Genomic DNA, 22,725 nt, shown 5'->3' with positions numbered 1-22,725 from the left:
TGTTTTATTTTTATAACATTATATGCATCCATTTTGATTCAATAGGAAATGTTTTGTGCCTCAGAACCCGGAATTTGTCAGTTATTCGGATCACTCACTTAAATTTATTTGTGTCAATAAAAATAATTTAAGCATTCTGGGAAGATGGTTTTTTGTTGTTGTAAGAGGTATCCCACTGAGAAGCAAAAGGAGGTATTTGATTAAAAGATGTAATAAGTGACAGTTATTTTAAATGATTTCTAATGTGGTCTTCCTAGAATTTACTGATCCATTAAAAAGGCTATCTCTTTCAAAAAATAAATTCTTCAGACAGAAATACACTAAAATCAATTCTACATCTACACAGGGGAAAAAAAAATCAAAGGCAAAACCTTCTTCTGTTTGAATCACACACAAATGCAAATAGAAATGCCATCACCACCTCTTCTCTCATGAAATCCAATCATGCAAATATTTAATCAGGGACTTGTCAGACTCCACCTCATGACAGTATCAGCACCAGCAAATAATGAATGCCCTGAAGTTTCAATATGCATTGTCTTTTCTATTACTCCTTTTAGTGATAAACTCAGAATGTAAAAAAAGACCTCCTTCTTCCATCTTACAGTTTTCATCTACTATCTCTAATGATAACCTGAAGAATATTTTCCAGGGCCTGAATCAGAGAGCAAAAATGAACATAATTACCAACTCTGAACAGTCAAAGCAGAATATCAGTCCCTGAGAGAAGAACGTCCTTGCACATATTGTGCAGGACAACCGTCTGTCCAAACGTGTCAATAGAGAATGCTTGTATTTCATCTCTTACCAAAATCTTAAAGCAGAACATAAAACTTATTCAAAATTAAATACGAGTATTTTAAGATTACCAGCCTATTGAATTAGGGGAAAAAAAAAAATAATAGCATTACCTATCAATTGAAACAGAAATAGATCTTGCACACAATGAAATTCAGTAGAGTTCTTGCTCCTTTGCATTTACGTTAACTATTCATTTTGCTTACACCGATTAATAGCTTTAAGCAATGAAATAAAAATCAATAAATAAATTAAGACTAAAATCCAGCATATCAATGAAAACAGCATACTCACAGTCCTCTGTCCAAACATCTAAGGGCGTTACTGGGCATAATCACTCTTATGAGGACACAGAAACCCGTACCAAATGGGTTCACAGAAGATAAAACACTATGCCCATGAAGATAACAAATACAAGTGGTGTCTTTGGGGGATTATCTGCATGGCTGTGAGCTATACTAAGCTACAGAGGCAGCTGAAAGGAGATAAATGGCACTGGCAAATAGTTTAAGGAATTTGCTTCTAAAGGACCATTGAGATTTTCACTGTTCAGACAATAGTTGTGGGGTCAGTGTGTTCTTCCCATCTCTCCTGAGTGCATTTTCTTTTTTTCCAGCCAAGGACTCAGAGTTCTTCCAAACAAAATGGTGCAATCAGGTACGTACATTAAAATAGGAAAGAAGAAACAAACAAACAAACAAAAAATTAACTTCAAGGAGGTAGGCATTTTCAGGAAAAAAAAAGGATTGCAAGGTCAAGTCTGTTCACACACACTCAAAAACCCAAGACATTCAAAAGCAGAAAAAAATCACCTCTGGCAGAGGGACACCTAAATGCTAGTCCTTCGTTGTCACCTTCCTCTTCTACTCGCCCTTATGTAAGGTATTACTTTGAGTAACTGATCACTATAGGAGTTTTAGAAATCCTGCCCTAACCCACAGCTATTTAATAAAGCCAAAATATTGTAGGGTGACTCATTTGACTTTTTAAGTGGGAGACAACTTTAAAATTTTTCCGGAGCTCTTCCACTGAAAGTATGTAATTTCTCTCTGCTTCTCTCAGCAACAGATGAAATCACCTGTGATATCATTCCTTCCGTTGAACTATCCACATAATTCAATACTCAAACTAGAACTCAGAGAGCCCTGAAATAGGTATTCAAACCTGCACAGAAAACACTTCAATTTATCCTCCCCAAATCCCAGTCACTTATAAACAACATATTAGATTCTATTCCAAACGAACAAATCTGAGCATGGAATTTGAAAACACATTGGTGGATCTTTGGGTAAATTCAATTTCTGAATCTTTATGATAACAAAAATAATAATAATAATAATAATAATAATTAGGATTAATAACAGTACTCACACGAAAACTTAGAGGAAAGCAGAATGACTACATTAAACTGAGGAACTGCTTTATCAGAAATTGAAGCTCATAAAAACTGAAAAACTACCCAAAAGGTAAATGCTACCGGAAACTCTCTTCCCTCCCCCCTTCCAAATACCCAGTGCTTTTTGCACATTGTCCTAATGAAGTTTAGTGGAACACGGGTGCAGGTACTCTCTGCTATCTGACAGATGCTACTCTTTCCTTTACTGACACCAAGCAGTAACAATGTAAAAATGACTGAAACACTTTAAAGTATGGTCTCTACTCACAGTATTTTGAATAAATGTTAATTTTTTACCTATTTAGAAATCCAGGAACTGTTACAAACAAAGCAGCTGTCACAAAATAACAACCTTGTTTTTTTTTAATGTCACAGCAGTCTTAGTTAACAATTTCTGATAGTGTTACATGGCCCTTTGGTAGCCTATAGGATCATAAACTCAATTTTACTTATTACAAACTCAAATATTTGAATCACAAATTCAAATATTTATATACATGTCAATAATAACAGTGGTGACACATTCAGATCACTTTATTACATTGCCATAAAATCATTCAGAACAAAAATGGAAGGAAACAACAAGATATTAATTTCCCACAAGAATGCAGGTTTTAGTTAATTTTATTTAGAACTAATTGTCTAATTTACTTGCAGACTCTTATAAAATTGTCTCAAGATCCAGATAGAGATATAAATGTGCTCTTTGAAAATAGAGTTAAACGATTCCTACAGAACGTGAATTAGCTTTTTCAGCACTGACTGCAATACACAATTCACTAGAAAATATAGAATGTCTCCATAATTACTGAGCTATCCATCACCTAAAATTGACAACCCCATATAGTGAATCCATCAAGAGAACACTCCACAGCCAATATGCTCGAAGGTACATATTAGTGCCAAATGAAATGTTCAGGTAATTAAGAGTCTTGAAATGAAATTAAAGCATAACTGTTGCAATCTATACCTAAAGGATATATGAAATGCTGAACACCCACACAGAAATAACCTACCTGACTTGTACAATGGTAAATCCAAACAGTTTGCCGTCTAATGCCAACATTCACAAGAGATTCAATTTTTTTTCAGAGGTGAAAAGCACGGCCCAGATTTATTCACATGCTGAAGCAATCAAGCTGCCCTTAGCAAATATCAGAAATGAAATGCATTAAATCAGAAGCAGCAATTAAACCTTTTTCTTCAAATATATTGTTATTCCATTTACCACAAACTCAACATTTGAAACAAAGCTAGGGAAATGGCTTTTGCAAAGCGATAAAGTCAAATTTAATTTGTATCCTCATTCTGCGTAGCTACCCATGGAAAGCAACATGGTACTACAAAAGAAAATGTAGAGATCATCTAATGGGGTACAACCATTGCATGTTCTGTATAATCTAATGCCAACACTGCTTGAGAATCTACAATTTTATGTATTAAAAGTAGTTGATAGACCAGTAAGGGTACAGTATTTAGAGAACAGTTTATTGAAGAACAGTAATTGTAGTGCTCTTCTGTTTCCAGATCAGAACTTTTTGTCTTACTTGCAGTGAACGAACAGTACTTTGAGAGCTGTCCAATTAATGGCAACTAAAAAGATGAATTAATTTACTTTTTTTTTTTTGTGGGCAAAATAAGATGTTATGTAAATTACTTCTCATCTTCAAGGTTCTCTGCAGATCAGGCTCATTAAAATTAGCTTTTATGTCAGTGCCACTCCCTTGACGTCAGTTAAATTATTCCCAATGCACACTTCCACATGTGATTAATGTCAGACATAATAACTTGCTAATCACAATAGAAAACCATACAGTTATCTCCTGTTCCTTTCTAGGAATTATAAGAAAGCCTGCAGAGGTTGCAGTGTACTTTAAGCTATGGAAAACCACTGCACCAAAGTTCTTTTTCAGTAGCAGCTGGAAAATTTCACCATAACCCAAGTTTCGAGGGCAGAATTCTGAATTAAACAAGTTTGGTAAGATGCAATAAAAATTACTAATATTTGTGATTGAGAAAGAGGAAGGGTAATCTTGAAATAAAGATGACTACTATAGAAATAGCTCACCTGGAAATACATACATTTGCTGTTGCCATTTGACTTCTAGATTAAGAAGTTGGGGAAAATTGTCATGAAATGCACTTGATGTGACAAGTTTTTCATTACTGTTTTTATAAGAATTGGAAATTTGGATTGAACTTGGTCCCAATGGAACAAATACCAAAACCTCAATAGAAGTACAGCAGAATACAAAATGAAAACTGAAAATTCAAACTGGTTGCAGTGACCTGTAATGTGATCTGTGAACAGACTCCAATTGCGAACGAAAAACTAAGACTGAAAGAAGGCTGAGGAAAATGTTTCATAAGTCAGTCATTTCCACTTTACAGTTTCACATTACAATACTAGTTGTCCTAAAGTCGTATTATCGTTAAAGCCCTGCTGGTGCGAGCTGCTAAAAATGGACTCTACGGGTGCGGATGAACCAGTCACCAGAACACAGCACGCATTGAGGGAAACATCTGAAAGCATACCACACGCTGATAAGCTCCGGAGACTCGTGGTGCTGCTACACCTGCAAGAAATGGAAGAAGCCCCAGAGCCTGCTGAGCACACGTGCAGCCAGCAGCCACGCCAGCTCTGACGAAGGGCTGCGCGAGCCAGGCCACACCTGGGGTGACAGCTGTGGCTCTGCACCCACTCAGGGCTGTGAGGGACACGTGAGTGTGTGCTGCGAGTGTGGGGCTGTGAGGGCAGGGGGAGGCAATAAGCAAGTGTACCCTGGGGGGCACTTATCTGCTTTTACTAATCATTTGATCCTGTTCATAATAAAGGCTTAATTAATAAAAGCTGTTCTAAGAGGTTTTCCTTGTCATCTGCCTCTCCCTGATGTGCTCCCCTACCAGGGAAAAGGGACTTTACAACCAAGTTTGGATTCCCCAAATGAGATCAGGACCCTACCTCTACCTCCTACACACCCAGACATGCATTACAATACCTGCAGAAAAAGGTCTTCTTTTTCAGCACATGGTTTTGTTCTTCGTACAGTTTAAGTCATCTTAGGTAGCACACTCAAAAAATTATTCTATTAAGACTTAGAAGAAAAGACGCTACAAACACCAAGACATTTTCAGCTCGGATCTTGTACGAAGGAACTCCTCTAGGTTCATGGACTGCCAGATTTCTGCAAATTCTGTAATTCTGGCTTGAAGTGCAGTGTGATTTATACCCACAAACACTTTAAATGATCTTCAATAACTGTTAATAGCAAAACATACTTCTTAATGCCTTTCAGCAACTCACCCTTAACTCCAGTATTGCTCCATAATTAAAAAAATAATAATAATAAAAATAAAGTAACACGTTGCATAAGCCTCGTAGTTAACATCTGAAGACTGAACTGGCAAGGTTCCTAAACAAGTAATGCACTGACAAAGAAATCGTGTTCCATTAGAATTTCCTAAAAGGTTTCAAATATAAATATTATACAAAGAACATTCATCTGTCCAAAGAATCCTATATTTCTTGAAAGAAAATTCCTTGTACCATGAATTTAAAGAAGGAGGTGTTGTGTTTCATGAGGAACACACCAAGATATTCCTATGCTTTTCACACGTGCCTTGATGTTTCTAGCTGTACCGGCTTCAGTTTCAGGTCATTCATCAGATCGCTGCATCTTCTTACTTGACCTCATTATTACTGTTCATACAAAGTGTTTGTGCACCAGGCTGCTTGTGAGACACAAAGAGCTGCTCCAATGAAAATTAATTTATAAGCATATTCCTAACGTATCATCTTAAAGATGGAATAAGTTGAAACAGAATCTCAGGAGAAGACTCATTCCTCTAATTTGGAAAAAAGAGAACTTTTTTTTTTTCCTGATTTTCTAGCAAGCAAGGAATCATTTTCAGATGCACTGTATAGACGTGTTGTTTTTAATGGAGGGAAAAAAGGAACCACTCTCTGCATAACTGAAAGTTGAAAACTTTTTTTCTTTGACAGGATTAAGTTTTGCTGCTCATTCCACACATATACACCTAAAGTCTTTCCAACTGGCATCCACTTTAACTTTCAGAAATTCTTTGACTGGTTTTCAAAACTATTGGTGATACTGAGCTGTCAACCCATAGTTGGTTCAGCAAAATGCAAGCTTTTCTGAGGACAAGTACATCTTCCTCATGCTGCTTATATGTATGCACTTCCTTTGACAAGACTGGATAATTGCTGATTTTCTCTGGAAAAGGAAAAGAACTTGTCTTAAAAGACTATATTGTAGCACGAGAGAAGGAGGCAATTTCCTTACCCAACTTCTATGCCAATTACCAAGCTGTGCAGCTTACAACTCTCACTTATTGGAAGCTAGCACCTGCCAACTGTCACCACGTCAACAGAGGAAAAAAGAGACACAATAATGTATATACACACACTTTTGCAGTCAGAATTAACACAAGAAAGCACTATTTGCAATTGTCTGTAAAACCATAAGAGAATGTTTCTAAAAGTCTGACAAGGAGCATCTCTGCTTTTATATCACATTGAAGTCAGCAAAGATTTATGCCCAAAACTCTGGGTGAGCAATAGAAGAAACTGATCTACAATGGATTCCTTCATTGCTTTCAGCTGTCTTCTAAGGCAGCCTTCTAGGTCTGACTAACAGAAAAACAAGAATACAGATGTTTCTACTCATCTACATGCAATAATGCAAAACTGCAACTAAAAAGCTCATCATTGTGAATGTCCATATCCTCCCACGAACCAAGTGAAATATAAATTAATTGTCAGACCATGATTCCTCCCTCAGAAGTGGTTTAATGATATACAGTAAGTCACAAATGCATGCCAAAACATGTTTAGTATACCAAATAGGAAAGATAATCTTTATTTGGAAACATAATGTAACAGTATACGAAGAGCAATAAAAGGGTTTAAAATATAATAGCAACAACTCTACTACAAACGTTTAGAAAACAAAGCACCTTGTGCAGGCAAAAGTGAAAGGTTTTACCAAAAACATAGTCCATACTTTGAGAATATTAACTCATCAAACAGCTTCTGCTTGGCCTGAATTAAAGCTTCAGATTATTTTTATTGAATCTTCACATAATGGTTAGAAATAATCATCCTGCTATATTAATTTGCATAATTGATTTGATTATATGCTCTTGTACTTAATACAGGAAAATCTGCCTCTATCCAGTATCACAGTCTTCTTCATCTTTCATTGTTTATTTCTTCCAATATTTTGAGAGATGACAGGCTTACAGTTCAAATTATGAATTGGGTATCAGGTTTCCACATTACTTGCTGGGATCAGGTGAAACCTGATCTTGGGCTGGCAAACCTTCCAGGATGCTGTTGTTCTGAAGTTCCCATTTCACCTAACAGTCAGCGTGCCCACACACAGGCTTCCAGAAATGGCCAGGTCCTCCAGTTCTTGGGTGTCTGCAGTCACTGAGCTTTGCCCTTGACGTGAACAGAAACCTTGAAAGCCACCTGCCAGCAAGCAGACAGACAACTTCACGGGTAATTGTGCTCCGAGTCAGAGGGATTTGGAAGGGCCTAGCACGGCAACTGCAGCACGACAAGAACAGGCCACACTCCTGCGGTTTTGAAATCAGCTGCAGACGTCTGTTAAACTTGTGAGCAGTCCTAATCCAGTCCAGGGGAAAAGCAGACTATTTATTTCAAATTAAACTCATGCAGATATCTTTAGAGTGAGGTGCAGGACAGGCCAGGCCAATTAAGAAGCACGTATTAGCACTTGCTACCTCTTCCCTCCTCTGACCCAGCTTCTCATCACTCTGACCCTAGGAGATCAACCAGGAGAGACCAAGAGGCTCTCTTGGGACCACCAAGAGCACTCCCAGGGAAGATGAGAGAACCACCCAGGCCAAAAGCCAGGCCTGCCAAGTTTGAATGGGCCATGGATTCAGAGACAAGCATGAGAACAATATTATTTTTCAGAAAGATTAAGTAATGTTTTTAAATATTCCCCCAAATTCACCCATTGGCTTTTTTTCTTTTTTTCCTCACACATGCTAAAGGGATTCCCAGGGAAAAGTCTCAAATGAGAATGACGCGGATGGTAAAGTTCAAAGGCCTAATCCTAACAGCTAATAAAAGCCCTCTTTTAAATGCCCCTCTATTTAATTCTGAAAAGCACTTACTGAATTTTGTGTTCTGACTGAAAAGACTTTTTTTTTTTTTATGTATGACAGAAGAGTGACAAGCAACAACTGGGCACAAGCTGATTCTCCTGGGACAGGCAAGAACTTAGTCCCAGATTCACCAGAATGCTGCCTGTGATTTATGAAGCTAAATGGGAACTACCTTCCTGGTGAAACAAAATTTCCAAAACGAAGCTTATTACCTACTCAGGTAATCATACTTCCCTTCAACAGATTTTCATTTAAATTATTTTATTATTTCAGATTACAGTGTCTCCAAGTCTAACAGCCAAATAACTGCTGTTTGGCTGGTTTCACACCCCATTCCATAGCATAGTATCTACCTAGCACCCACACAATAAACATTTCCCCTTTTATAAAAAGACCTCTATAAAAAGAGATTAGTAACACGTTAACCAGGGAAATTCCTGAAAGTCAGGCCAAGAATATCCTAAATGTTCAGAGTGCTTTATTTCAGACACTCACAAGGAAGTGTCAAAATAATTCTGCCTAGAGGAGTAGTGAACAGCAAGGTATAGGCACCAAACTGCTGAAGTAAAAATTTCATTTCAAGGTGGTGCATATCCTTCACTGTACTTACATCAATCCACCAGCAGCAAAACCTTTCTTCATACTGGTCTGGTAGAAGAATGCCTGTAAATTGACTAGTTCAGTAATATAAAATGCTGTAGGTGCACAGATACTAAATAATAACACAAAAGTAACTTGTGACCAGTTCTCATTGCTTTATGCAACGTTACAATTCTTTTGACAGTGAACAAAAAGGCAAATATATTGCTTCCCCATTTTCCTTTCTTCTCTTGTCACTTCAGTACCACTAAACATTAGCATAGATGCAGAAAAGAGTGCTTGGTGTAAAAACAAATAAACAAACAAACAAAAAAAACATGCACAGGGGAAACCTCAGCGACTCTTTGCAAGCTTTATCTATTCATTGTCAGTATAAATAGTGTCAGCTAGCAACATTGCCAAGGATAAAATCTTCTACAAAATGTTCAGCAGGCCAGCGAAGCACCCTACATGAATGTAAATAAAATTGAGAACATAAATATATGGTAATACACTTAAAAGCAGTTATTTCAGAGTTGTTCTGGCTTAATAAATAAATAAATAAATAAAATCCTAACCCCCTGTGTCTCCAGTACATGCACAGGCAAGGTCTGAACGACACTTAGCTGTTGTAACTACAGATACAAACATCACATTTGAGTGGAGTTAATCACTCTGAAGAAAAAAGAAAAAAAAAGTCTTTATATCTTTTGAAGGCTTTAAATAAGATCTCATAGAAATAGGACAAAACAGGTTTTATGGTTCAGCCACATTTAAGACTGGGTCAGCTGGTTGGTAGAGAACCCACAGAACCTATTACAATACGGGAATGTGAGCGGAAATGGGAACAGCTGTGCTTTATTACAAACCTGCGGCTGTTTTTACTACAAAACTCTCTTTATGCCTGTACGTTTCTGTAGGACTTCATGTCATTCTGAGCAGCAGATTCACAGCTGCCATTTCCACAGCAAAATACTTGGTTTAGTCAGATTTATCTTTTCCTGTATCTGATCTGCACAACCAAGTGCAAATTAATCTTTCTTCTCAGGCATACCACTTTCCTCTAGGCCCCAAAATCATGCTCTGAAAGCCTAATAACGAAACTGACAAATCACTGTTAATGAAAATGCAATAAAGTCTTTTTCATTCAAAACCCTTTAGTCTTCTTGAGTATTCTTAACTAATATAACACAGATACTTGAGATTATCTGTTTCTCTTTCTTTAATTTGGAGGTATTTATTAGAGATAACTTTCTTCTTCAGGCCACTATCTCCAGACAAATAGAAGTGCATTGGAAAAAAACAAATCTATATAGATATGTTTGTGCTAATATAACGGTGACTGGGTAAAGCTAGATCAATGTATCAAATGTGAAAGTTACATATTTTTTCCATTATGCAATTTTTATCAATATTAATTTTTTGTTTATGCTTTCCAGATTCTCATTTTGCAAAACCCAACTGCTGAGAAGGAGGTTAATTCTTCATCTAAACTACTAATTCTATGCTTACACAGATAAACAGTTTATAATAAGGCAGGAATATTGACAGAAACAGGTTGTGATGTAAACCATCTGACATATATTGTAATTTTTCAGTTAATGCATCAATAAGTTTTGCAAAAACGTGCTCTTCAATAGGGCTGATGAACATCAAGAAATGAAAGAAGCAATGAACTATGATAATGAACCAAGGAACTGAGAATCTTGTTCAGCATTTCCTCCATAACTCTGAGCATAAGCCTTTTCTCGTATATTGACTTAAAAGAAAATAAAATAAAAATACTGTATCCATCTGGCAAGACCTGAGGCAAAATGAAAATGGAAGATGTTTAAACAACCAAGTGTAACTGAGCTGTCACCCCAGTTATTTAGAAGAGTAGTCAGCATTGGCACTTCTTGCCTTGGCAGCTATTTACTGGTATTTTTGCAATAGCAGGCACATTTCTTACATGCTATGTAGAGAGTCAAGAAAGAAATGAAAGTAATCAAAAAATGCATACAGATTTTTTATGCTCAGCTAACGTTGAACTTGTGCATCAAGCATTTTCTTTAGTTTACGGCTTTCAAAAACAAACTATAGCAGTCAAGCTGCTGGCTACTTTTGCCATTGTGACAGCCTCGTTAAACCTTTTCTGAGATACCACTGCAACACCTCAAGTTAACGGTGGATACTTTTTCAAAACATAACACGTTAAAAAAAATTAGAAGTCAGAAAAAGTCAGAGGGAAAAAGTATAGTAAAGATAAAGAGCAAAGAGAGGCAGAGTTCAAAAAATGACAAGAACACGGGGAAAATAGTGTTTCAGAACGCCTGCCTTCCCAAAATCTATTTCAACAGCAGCTGGTGTCCGTTGGAGTTCCTTTACAATAAAAATCTGAAGTGGGAACTGTTCAATATTCCAAAGTTGATTTTCATAAAAGAAATGAACTGTAGACAGCTGATGAAAGGGAAGCCTGGCCTCTTGCTATAGTTCAAAAGAGTGATGCACTTATTCTTCTCAAGAAGAGATTCAGAAAACAAACCAAAATGTACATTTCTAGCTGCTCTCTCATCTATCTAAATCATTATTTTCCTTTTGCTTTGCTCAAAATTGTTCATAGTGAAAAATGCTATACTTCAGCTATACTTTAGCTAAAAGTATTACTAGCAATAGCAGTCTTCTAACTCCTAGAAACAACTTCTAACCCTTCTAACTCCTTATCAACAAATTATCCTACTGGACACTTTATGAATTTCATTAATAATGGTTGGTAAAGGAAGATACAGAGTTGATATTCAACATTTCAAGATATTTTACTTCTTTCCAACTTTATTTTAGATTTTACCAGTGAGTAGATGGCAAAATAAATGACTGCCTCTATCAAAACAAAGCCAGCTTTAGTTCTTGTTTCAAAGAACTCATACTGGTTTGAAAAACTTCAAAACTTATCTCAAATGAAATCTTTGTTAAGACATATAAAGCTGTTTATCTTTTAGCACACAAGAAAAAATTATTTTTTTCTCCTAAGCTGTGATTAGGCTTGAAGATGAAAAGCCTAAAGAATTGTCACAGAGAAAAACAAAACTACGTGTGAAAAAGGTGAATATATACTGAATATACGTTAGTTTTAGCATCAAGACGGTCTGAAAAAAATAGTGCGCATATTACTATATCACATATTGCTTAAATTATAAATAGGCACTCCAACAAATCATTGGGTTTACAGAACACAGAAGTTAAAAACGACTTCTTTCCCAGCTGTGGTTAAGTCCTGAATTCCCACACTGCTCTGCCCATACAAGCTTTTAGGAAGATTCTGCATGTATGAAACCATTTTTATACATTCTCTCACATGAATTACAATATTCAGTTTGTGATGCAAACCACAACTCCTCCATGTTCCCCATTTCAGACACTACGCTTCTAAATTACTGCAAATGTTATTTTCATAACATCAAAAGGACTAGCTTATGTAAACAAAATACTATGGTGCAGTGGTAACTCCACTAGTCACAGTTTTATTCAGATCTCAATTCACCAAGAGCCTTACATCTTATTTTTCTAAGTATCTCTAAAAGAGCAGTAACTGTAGAAAATTAACATCAAATAAAAATAGTTATTAAAAATGAATAATAACAATAAAAAAAAACACCTAAGTATAATCACAAACCAACTCCAACTCATCAGACATTTCATTTGCCAGCCCAGAAACCCACAAAACTTAGCAGGGTGAGTAGAGTAGAGCAGAGCAAAATAACTTCCTAAAAAAATACAGTATATGATACAGACAGAATTGCTGATGTATCTTTATAATTAGGACTATTTAATTTAATTTCTAATGTTTACTGTTACTTACAACTTTGGTAAAGTAAGCATCCTGTCTGTCATCTTTGCTTTCTGTTAATGCTTATATACAAGCACAACACATGCTATAAATTTCATTGAAAAATGTGTTGAGAAGTTCAATTTTAAAAAGGAACAATGGAGAAAAAAAAACAATCAATTATCTTCTTTCTTTCTTTATATCAAAGATTCTAGAACACTTCAAAAAACTTTAGTATGTTTTGAAGCCATCAACGTAGGCATTGAATTAATGCATTTTTTCCTGCATCTCTAAAAATGGCCCAAAAATTAACCAACTTCTAGGAGGAAAGTACTGTGTAGAAGAACACAAGAAACACTTTGAGCTACAAAGAAGAGTAAAAGTTGAGACCAATACCTGGTAAAAGTGCTGAAAAGGTGCCTGCAGACTAAAGACACTAGACTGGATTGATTTAGGAAATCAAGAAAAGGAAGCTTTGGAGAATAAAGAAACATAAGCTGAAAGAATGTTGACGAGAAAAAAGCAAGGAGAGAAGGGACTGGCTGAGAAAAAAAAAAAAAAGTCAACATATTTGGAACAGTCAAGACCAGCAGTAAGTAACAATTGCGATTTTGACTGGCTCCAGAAGGATAATGAGACTACTACTAGGAAACATGTATAAAGGATGACATGAGAAGGACTATGCTTGCAGAGGACTCGCAAAAGAGTCTTCATGCGCTATTAAAGATTCTCTCTAAAGCTCATAACTGAATGAAGGACTCCAGTTTTTCACCCCTTCTCCACAATTACAAATACCTGTAGAAACCTGTGACAAATTAACCCATTCTGCTTTATTACTGGTGCATTTAAGGGGAACTGCACTTTCATAATGCTATAATTCTTAGCTAAGAGTCTTTGCTCTTAGAAGAGCAAAATAGGAGATCCAAGTTCTCCTATCCTGTTGATAATCATTGTGGTCCAATACAGTAAGACAAGAAGAAATTTACTTTGAAAGCTGAAAATTTTCTAGGTTTTCTTGTTTTGTTTTTATTATTATTTATTATTTTTTATTTGCTTACATTTTTCTCATTTTTAAGAAACATGAAAGAATATTATGAATATTACTCAATCACTCAAAAAGTCATAAAGTGACAAACATGTTGCTTGTGCAACCTTAACTCATTTCCTTTGAGTGTGAACACTTTAATACAATATTTAAATAAACACATACAGTTTCTTCAAAGTTACCTTGCCTCAACCAGTGCACAGGATAAACATGCACAGAAGATGAAATAGGACCGAATGTAGGCAGGACTCTTGTTACCTGTTGAAGAGACAGGTATGTGTGTAGTGAATGCAAAGGGAGAAAAGGAGAGAGGCTATACTGCCATAAATGCACTGGCAGTTAAAGTCCACCATGTTGTAGTCTCCTCCATCCCTCTTACCATCACACACACAATTTAAACCAAGATTCCCCCAGTTTGTAATTAACTGCGATTTCCCTTTTTCCCATCTGCCCTGCAGACACATTCAAATAGGTGTGGAGCACTCAGGACTGTTACTAAACACAGTGGCCCTTGTAACTTGAGCAAATACAGAAATACTGCTATTTAAAATGGTGGAAGTTTCAAATCAGGCACCAAAAATGAGTGAATGCTTTTAACCTAACCCTCTCTGTGTTCATCATTTGTAAAGGTCTTGTCTCACCTTAGGTAGTATTTGATAAAGTAGAAACTGTCTGTGAGGCATTCTGATCACATAATGATAAGCACTTTAGCAAAGCCCATACACATGTTATCAGTTCTGTCTTCAAAGCAGAGTTGAGATATGTGAAGAAGAAAATAAATCATGGGCTCACGTATCGATCAAGGAGAAAGAAAAACAAAAGCAAAATACTGAGTTGTGTTAAGTGAGCTCCATCCATCCTGTGCACTGAATGAGGCAGGGTTCCTGCAGAAAAAAAACAGTATGTGACCATGTAGTTAAGACTGTATCAGAGAGACATGCCCAAAAAGCTGCTATTAAATTATTTGTTTTGTTGTTAATAATGTAGGGTTTCTTCTTCAGAAGGTATGTAAGATCCTTGATTTGAGGTCCTGTGAAACCAAGTTCTTGCATAACCATGCAGCTGCGTTGAGGTTGTAGCACTTTTCGGTGTCTGTCTGAAGTAAAACTGAAAATCTCTTGCTGGTTTACAAAAGCACTGTAGAGAATTCAACATGGGAAAGGTCAGAAGTCTTTTGCTTAACTACTTATTTTTACCTTTTGCACAATTTAGGGATGGATAAGGTATATGCTGTTCCTCTGTCAACTATCAAGAAACACAAATACAAGATTTAAGCAACTGATGCTGATAGATGATATGTATTCAGAGACTAACAAATAAACATACAAAAGCTCTGTACTACCAACAGGCTTCTGCAGCATTACGGAAACTTCTTATTAGAGAACCTGTGGTCATTTGTTATTTATACAAAATGGGCCAAAGCTCACTTCGGCATAGAGATTTGTACAGGAGAGACATGAAAAAGCTACTAATGATAAAAACGGAGAATTATTTAAACTTCGAGTCATCTCAGCATGCTTTCCATTGTGCTTACGCAGTCTCAGGTCCTCTTATTCATTATTTTTACTGTTTTAAGAGTAATTTCATACAACAGACTGACGCGAAGTAACGTGTATCTCTGCACAGGTGGCTGCATTTTGGGGTTGTTTATTGCCCAAGCTGTACACACCTGTAATTACATAAGGGATTGTCGTCCAAACCCTAAGGCTCCCGTTAAATATCTTTACAGCCCTTAATATAATAACCGATAAAACTGTTCTTCCTCCATGGGTCGTGGTTTATTTTCATTACCGCATGGCGCAGAGGTAGTTACCTGGGCAGGTGGGTATCCCAGCATGATGGGGGGGGCGTTTTGGGGGACAGGCTGGGGCTCAGGAGGGTGTCCCTCGGGGGTCCGGGACCCCGGGGCTGCAGCTCGGCCCCCGGGGGGACATTTTGGGGAGCCCAGCACCGGCAGCACCCGCGAGCAGCGCTCCCGGCCCCGCCGCCGGCTGCGGCATCGCTGCCATTTGCAGCGAAGTGACACAGAAAAGGCGCAGCGCGAGCGTTTTGCAAGGAGAACCGCGCAATTAAGCAGCACGTTATCATCATTTTTTTTTTTTTTTTTACTGCAGGAAGGCGCAACGAGGGAAAAAAAAAAAAAAAAAAAAAAAACACGTTAACCCACCGCACACACCCAGACGAGGCGGCTGCCGCCAGCCCTGAGACACGACCCCTGCAGCAGCAGCAGCAGCAGCAGGGCTGGAGCGGAGCCTCCCTGCGGCACCCCGCGGCTGCGGCACCCCCGCACCCCGCCAGGTGACAGCCCTGGGGAGCCCCCCCCGCGGCATCGCTCCCGGCCCCGCCGGCCGGGCCGTGCCCTACCTGACAGCCGGGACGTCGCCCGGGGGCGTCCCGGGGGGCTGCGCTCGGCTCGGCCCGGCCCGGCTCGGCCCGGCTCGGCTCGGCTCGGAGCCCGCCTGACAGCCGCCGCCCCCCCAGCCGGGGCCGAGCCGGGCGCGGGGAGCGGCGGCGGCTGATTGGCCGCGGGTGATGTCACTCGGGCGGGAGCGCGCGGGGGGGGCGCCCCCCCCTCACCTCAGTCGTGTCCCCCCCCCCCCCCGCGTCCCTCTCACGGCCACCCGTGTCCCCCGCTCACACACCCGTGTCACCTCCTCACGCACCCGTGTCCCCCTCACCCCCCCAACCCGTGTGTCCCCCCCAACCTGCCCACCTCTCCCCCCACACACCACCTCCAAGCCATGAAATGGCGCGGTTTTGCTGGACCTCCTCTGTCTTAATATCTATTTCTTTTTATGGCAGAGGCTGGGTGTTTCTGAAGGGGCTGCCTGTCCCCACAGCCCCCCTGAGTTGCTGCAGAAATCAGAGTTGCCTGCCTCAGGGAAAGTGCGAGGACACGAGGGTGCTCTGTCCCAAAAATAAGTGCGGGGCTTGCTGCATGGTGGAGGAGAGCAAGTGGGGGCGGAGGGCAAACACGACCCACTGAGATGGGGAAGCGGCGAATTTTGTGACAACCCTGCAGGAAGGGCTCGGGAGGGATGTTACAGAGAACCTGCAGCAGCAGGAGGCACAAGTTCCAGGGTGCATGAAACAGCTTCTGGAGGGAACCGGGGCTGAAACTGGCCCCTTGTGTATCTGCAGAGAGTGGCAGGTAACACCCTGTCTATAGCTGAGAGAGCACAAGCAGCAGCTGACTGCGATATCCCACCCATCTGGCAATAAGTACCAGAGAGTGGACAAATCCAGCCCGAGCACCCCACTGCTCCATGAACAACCCTTTCTGTTGGGACGGACACCAGAGGGCATCCGTTCTGCCCTAGGAGAAACCAGGTCTCTGCAGCAGAGGGGCATATGGAGTAGGTTTTTTGTGCAGCTTGAGGTAAGGAGGTGCCAGAGAAATTAAGGCAGGACCGCTTCACTCATAGCCATCATCTCAGCTAGTTACTGCATGTCTGAAAGGATTTGAACTCAATCCCCTAAAGCAGAAGATACCACTGACCTTATGGCTTTGCAGTCTGCAGATTACAGCAAACATCGTTATGACAATTAAAATGAGATCACGCTATCACAAACACAGGGGGCAGAAGCTTGTTGTTCAAGGAACAAAACGATAGATCAGAAAAAAAAAAAAAAGATTCTCATTTAATCATTCCAGCGTCAGAGATTTAGGCCTGGTCTTTAAATCCTGTGTCTTAATCCAGTGCTGAGCACTGGATGCGTACACAAATGTGCAAAGAGGAGGAGAGCTATCACTGGGGGTGTGCTCTGAAAGCAACAGGGACAGTGGTAAAATTTCCATGCCAAAGAGCAACCAGGGTGGTACAAAGGTGCAGAAAAAATGGGAAATAAAGAAGGGAAACAGGTTGAATTATACGTATTGGCAAACAGCATATAGTAACAGAACAGAAGGCATTTAAAATATTAATAAGCTTGAAACTGGCAGAGATTTGATCTGAACCGCGGATTTTAGATGCCTTAGCTGCTTCCTTACGATGAGGACCATAAAACCGTTTCAGCCCCTGGCACAGTTTAGAGGAGTCTCAGGACTGCTCCGAACGGTGCTTGGTTCCAAAAGTGCCTCAGGGTGCATTTTGCAGCTAGGAGCACTAAAACACCAAAGTCAACTTTAGGATGAAGATTTGCTGAAAGGCGCGCCAGGCTGCTCCGCATGTCCTCGGAGATGTACGACACAGGCAGCTCCGTACTGCCGCAGTGCATTTAATATTTACCATATCCTCTGAAGGACATTATTTCACAATGCTCAGTAAATTTAGTTTCCGATATCACTGCCAGAAGTTAAGATGGCTGTCGTACACATTTTGAGCCAGGGTAATTTTTTGCTTAAATATACCAGTGGGTGTCTCTGCACTGCACAGAACATCCCTGCCTCTCCCCTCGCTCGATTCCAACATCCCTCACTAGCGCCAGGCACTCAGCAACGCAAAGCAGGAACAGAAAACATGTGAAAAGCAGAAACATTGTGGATTCAGTACCCGGTGCATTTGTAATCATCATCTGCCAGTTGCTCTGTTTCTACAATAAGTTTATATCTGTAGCTCGTACACGTACCTTCATCCCTGGGTGGCCGATTCCTGAGAGGAGTTTGCTTCCTGAAAAGAGGCAGAAGTCATTTAGGATCCAACCATCCGCAAGACAGAGGCATAGATGGAGCCAGCAGCTCCCACGGAGGAACAGCAGTCACTGACCTCACTTCATGTATCCTGCAGCAAACATTCATGGCATTCACCACAAGAGGAAGGGGTGGCGGGGGGAATACGAAGCAAGGACAACAGCTTTCCGTTATTACAATAAAAGGGAGACACAGGCCAGCATGAGCTTTGTGCACCCCTACCCAGTCTCAGCAATCTTTTAGAGGATTAATAAGATTAGAATGTCCTGTTGTTTTGCTAATGGCTGTTTATTTCAAAAAGGGCTTTTCTTGTAAACATACAAAAATGACCATATGCTGCTCCACGCTGCAGTGCTGCCTTGGACTACCACTAAAAGAAAAAAAAAAAAATCATGTTCCTACTGGCAATTTTGCAAAAAGGAACAATTAATTTGCCCTTTGGCTATGCTGCTGTGGGGCAGTTAAAGGTAGTGCATTAAAATGTCTTAAGAGTGGTCTCTTAGAAATACCTTGCCACAGCTACGAAGGCTAACAGTGTAATACATCCAAAAATCCATGGTTATTCCCTTTTTTTTTTTTTTCCTTATTGAATTTCAGATGTGTATTTGCAGATATAATTTGAACTCTGACCACATCTAAGCCTATCGCCCATAAAGCTGATCATGCAAGTTCCTTTTCATTGCTCCCAAATGGTGCAAAGAATTTCCCATGGTATTAAAAATTTTGAAATGAAAGTAAAAACTTTAGTCAGCCACCACTGAGCTGAACAATACTCCTGTTGAATTCCAAACTCTCCAAAGTGAATGAAGGATGTCAGTAAGATAATTTTATTTATAGGCTTTAAAATATAGCATATGGCAAGACCTACAGTTCAAGATAGCTTCTGTATCTATTTTCAATGCCTTTGGCTTTAATCATTCAGGCTATTATGTCCTGTGCTTGATCTCTTTTGTGATTCAAATGTTTCTGGAAAATGATTCAGACAGTTTTGAGGATGTGGAAGGGCAAAATTAGGTAATTTTAATGAGAAACAACTAATCTAACCATGTCTTTCAATGGGAATACTGTCCCTATATCCCTCCACAGGAGGGATAGGGATTTGAGATCTGTCAAAAAAAAAAAAAAGCTACCTTGGAGCTCGGACAGAATTTTTGATACAAACAAAAATATTTTTATCTAATGAAGAACTGGAACAGGAGGGAAATTGAGAGGATGACATGAGAGTACAGTTACACTCTTGATCACTGACTGGTACTGTGAGCTCTAGATGCCTTTCCTTTTGGACTTCAGGTTACTCTGCAGTACGCTGGGGGTTGGTTGAGAACCAGTCACAATGGATTGGGGGCATATAAAATGAGCTGTTCCTCTCAACAAGCAGATCTCCACTTTCCCTTGAATCTAGCTCCATGGATTACTGTGTTTAACTTCTCCATAACATTGTTTCTCTATAAGCTCTTACCAGGATTTCAAGTTTGTAGCACTGGAGACAGTGAATTGTGTCCCTTCAGAGAAGCAGAAGTTGCCCCAAGTCTTGCCAGAGTCAAAAATACAATCTCTCATCAGCCCATATTCCATTGATGCATGTGCCTAGACGCATATTGCTGCTTATACTCACGTACTACAGCATTTCTACAATAAAACAAAGGAGAATAACAAAATTAATTAAAAAAAAAAAAAGTGGTCCTATATTGGCTGTTTCTCATACAAGATAATACCTATTAATGCCAACAGTTACTAATTTAGCCCTAGTGAGAGACAATCATGAATATAAAATTCGTAGGTTACTGACAGCCCTACACATTCAGAAGAGATTTCAATTTTCCTCAGGTATACATACATCTGCAGACATAAATACTATGAAAAAAAGATAGTAGTAATTACTGAAGTTGCAAGTCAAACACTTTAAGAATTAGCGTTACCTTAGTTTTATCACCCTTCTCTTATGCTTTACCCGAGTCTTCACATGAACCCAGTATTTTTTTCTACAAATTCCTGTCTCATTCAGTACACAAGGTGAATATATACAACATCTGTTTCATATTTTTTTCTGTTTTTTGCCAATGAAAACTTATCTTGCAATAACACAAGTAGGAAATATTGCTGTTCTTTCAGCAACATTTTTAGGGAATTATGTAACACATATCTGTATGTTACTTTTTACTTGTTTTTTTTGTAATAAAGTATTAATTGGATATGAAAATAAAATATTAATTTACTTCAAAGGAGAATCGTTGTGCAGTAGGGTTCCACATACCTGTAAAGGCTGAAAGATGCTCCAGATTTCTGAAGATTATTGAACTATTCTTTGATGATATTTTCAGAAGCTCTTTTAGAAGGAGCATTTCTGGTGGGAGAAGACTCTCAATCACAGTAGGTATTTGGATATTAGCTACTTTGCCCTTGCTGTTAGATACTTCCCACTAAGGTGTGGCAGACACCTCTTGAACTTTCAGTGTATTTATTTTACTCTCACTAGCCTGCTAGTCATCACATATCAGCAACATAGGGTTTAACCTCCACGGTTTCCTAAATCTAACCTGAAATCAGTCAGACAGGACAAAGTACAGAAGCAGAAGCAGGCAGTCCCTGATTATGGGATAAAAAGGTTAGTGCTAAAAATCATATGGCTACTCTCATCTGTGCTGTTGGTTGCCATCAAGGTCAGTGATTACTGGCTTCCTTGTCATTACTGCCCTTGTCTTCAGCTGGGGAATATTGGCATGTCCATGTTGGGGCTGGTGCGTTGCAGTGCTTGCAAAGCCCCCGTGAGAAGATGCAAAGTTGTTATAAAAAAACAACTACAATATCAGGTTGGTGGTTAAAGACCAGGTTCACTGCCTGCTAGCACAACCCTGACATATTTGCCTGATGATCATCAGTAGAGGAGTTAGGCTGTATCAGAACAATGTACTGGTGTTAAGGTGTTTAGAGTAGCATCAAAATACATCTATTAAGACTACCATAATCATCAGTTAGTTTTTATTCCTATTTCATGAGCAGAATAATGCAATTTAATCATAACTCTCTAGCTATATCTTTATTTTCTTAGTATCCTCTCCTAGGTGACCTAATCTGAGGTTCATCACTTGTCCTATACCTAGTACAATTTTTCCTTCCTTCTGTCCTGATAAGAGTGTATGTTGTGAGAATGCCTTAGCATGCTTTTATGTGATCAATATACCTTCTCCAAAGCTCATGCTCAAGTCCTACAGCTACAGCCTAAGTCACGCAGGTATTTGCCGCATACCTACTAGTGCTAATGGCAATGCTAAAATCCTCCAATCTCCATAGGTGAAATCTGTATGTTTGCCTAGGTGAAATCTGTATGTTTGCCTAACCTTAACTGTGTGTGGATATAGATAAACATAGATCAGACACAGGCACACACACATACATACATGTGTACCCCTATGGACAAATTAATTTAGAACAAATTTACAGATTTCATTAAAAAAAAAAAAAAAAAAAAAGTTCTGTGTTCTAATTTTCATCCAATACAGTCTTTAATATTCTCAGCAATGTGCAGCTAAACCTAATTTAAAGAATTCTCATGAGACTGACATAAATTGGTTGCCCAGCAGTTGAGATCATCTAGAAAAGGCTAATCTTTAAACTACAAAGACCAGGAACCTCCACATCAAAAGATTATACATTTTTCACTCGGGCTTTTTCAAGCAAGATGTTAAAGGACACAAAAGTAAAGAAATAAAGACAGGGAGATGTAATAACATGCATACTTTAAAAGGCTCATCTATTTTTTAAAATTTCTTCACCCTCTTTACTATTTTTAATACATTTACAAATAATTTTGCTGAATTTATTTTAATTAATTAACTTAGTTCAAAAAAAAAAAAAGCATTAATTGAAAACTTGAAGAGATAGAAATAACTAATAATGAGAAAACATTGTAGGTAATCAACTAATTCCTGTGCTTCAAAACCACTTCTTTTACTTGTTGTCCAGGGTGAATATCACTAACTCAACTTTTGAACATTCTGGTTCTCTGTTCCAGCATTTGAAATATTATTGGGCTTTAGAGTCCATTTGCTCATATATATATAAATACATACATATATATGCATATATATATCTGACTTAACTACTAACACATTTTGAACAGGATTTATGAACTACTGTGCCAAATCAGACAAGCCATCCATCCGGGAGTAGCTCATGCTCTTTGTTAATAGCTTCATTTTATTGAACATCAACAAATTAAAACTTTGAAGCAAGCTTTTTTATGCATGTGACTTTTGTGTTTTGTGGGAGATGGAAGCCTTCGGAGGGCAGTTTACCTCCTCTTGTCCCAAATT

At 38.8% G+C, this 22,725-nt stretch overlaps 1 protein-coding gene across 7 annotated transcripts in view; it reads right to left on the bottom strand.

Moving 5' to 3' along the window:
* Positions 1-18,425, bottom strand: part of CNTN1 (contactin 1) — a 251,175-nt gene extending 232,750 nt beyond the window's left edge. For 2 of the 7 annotated variants that reach the window (XM_083820841.1, XM_083820832.1), the window contains exon 1: positions 16,147-16,264. The gene's annotated coding sequence lies outside the window, so the exon portion shown is untranslated. Of the gene's footprint in view, positions 1-3,210; positions 3,334-13,133; positions 13,493-16,146; positions 16,265-18,351 lie in introns of those variants that run through there. The other 5 variants (XM_083820842.1, XM_083820839.1, XM_083820838.1 and 2 more) reach the window with 5 other exon arrangements.
* Positions 18,426-22,725: the final 4,300 nt, after the last annotated feature.

This window comes from Anser anser (genome assembly GCF_964211835.1).
Source record: "Anser anser genome assembly, chromosome: 1".
Lineage (NCBI taxonomy): Eukaryota > Metazoa > Chordata > Aves > Anseriformes > Anatidae > Anser > Anser anser.
This window is presented reverse-complemented; position numbering and strand designations above follow the sequence as displayed.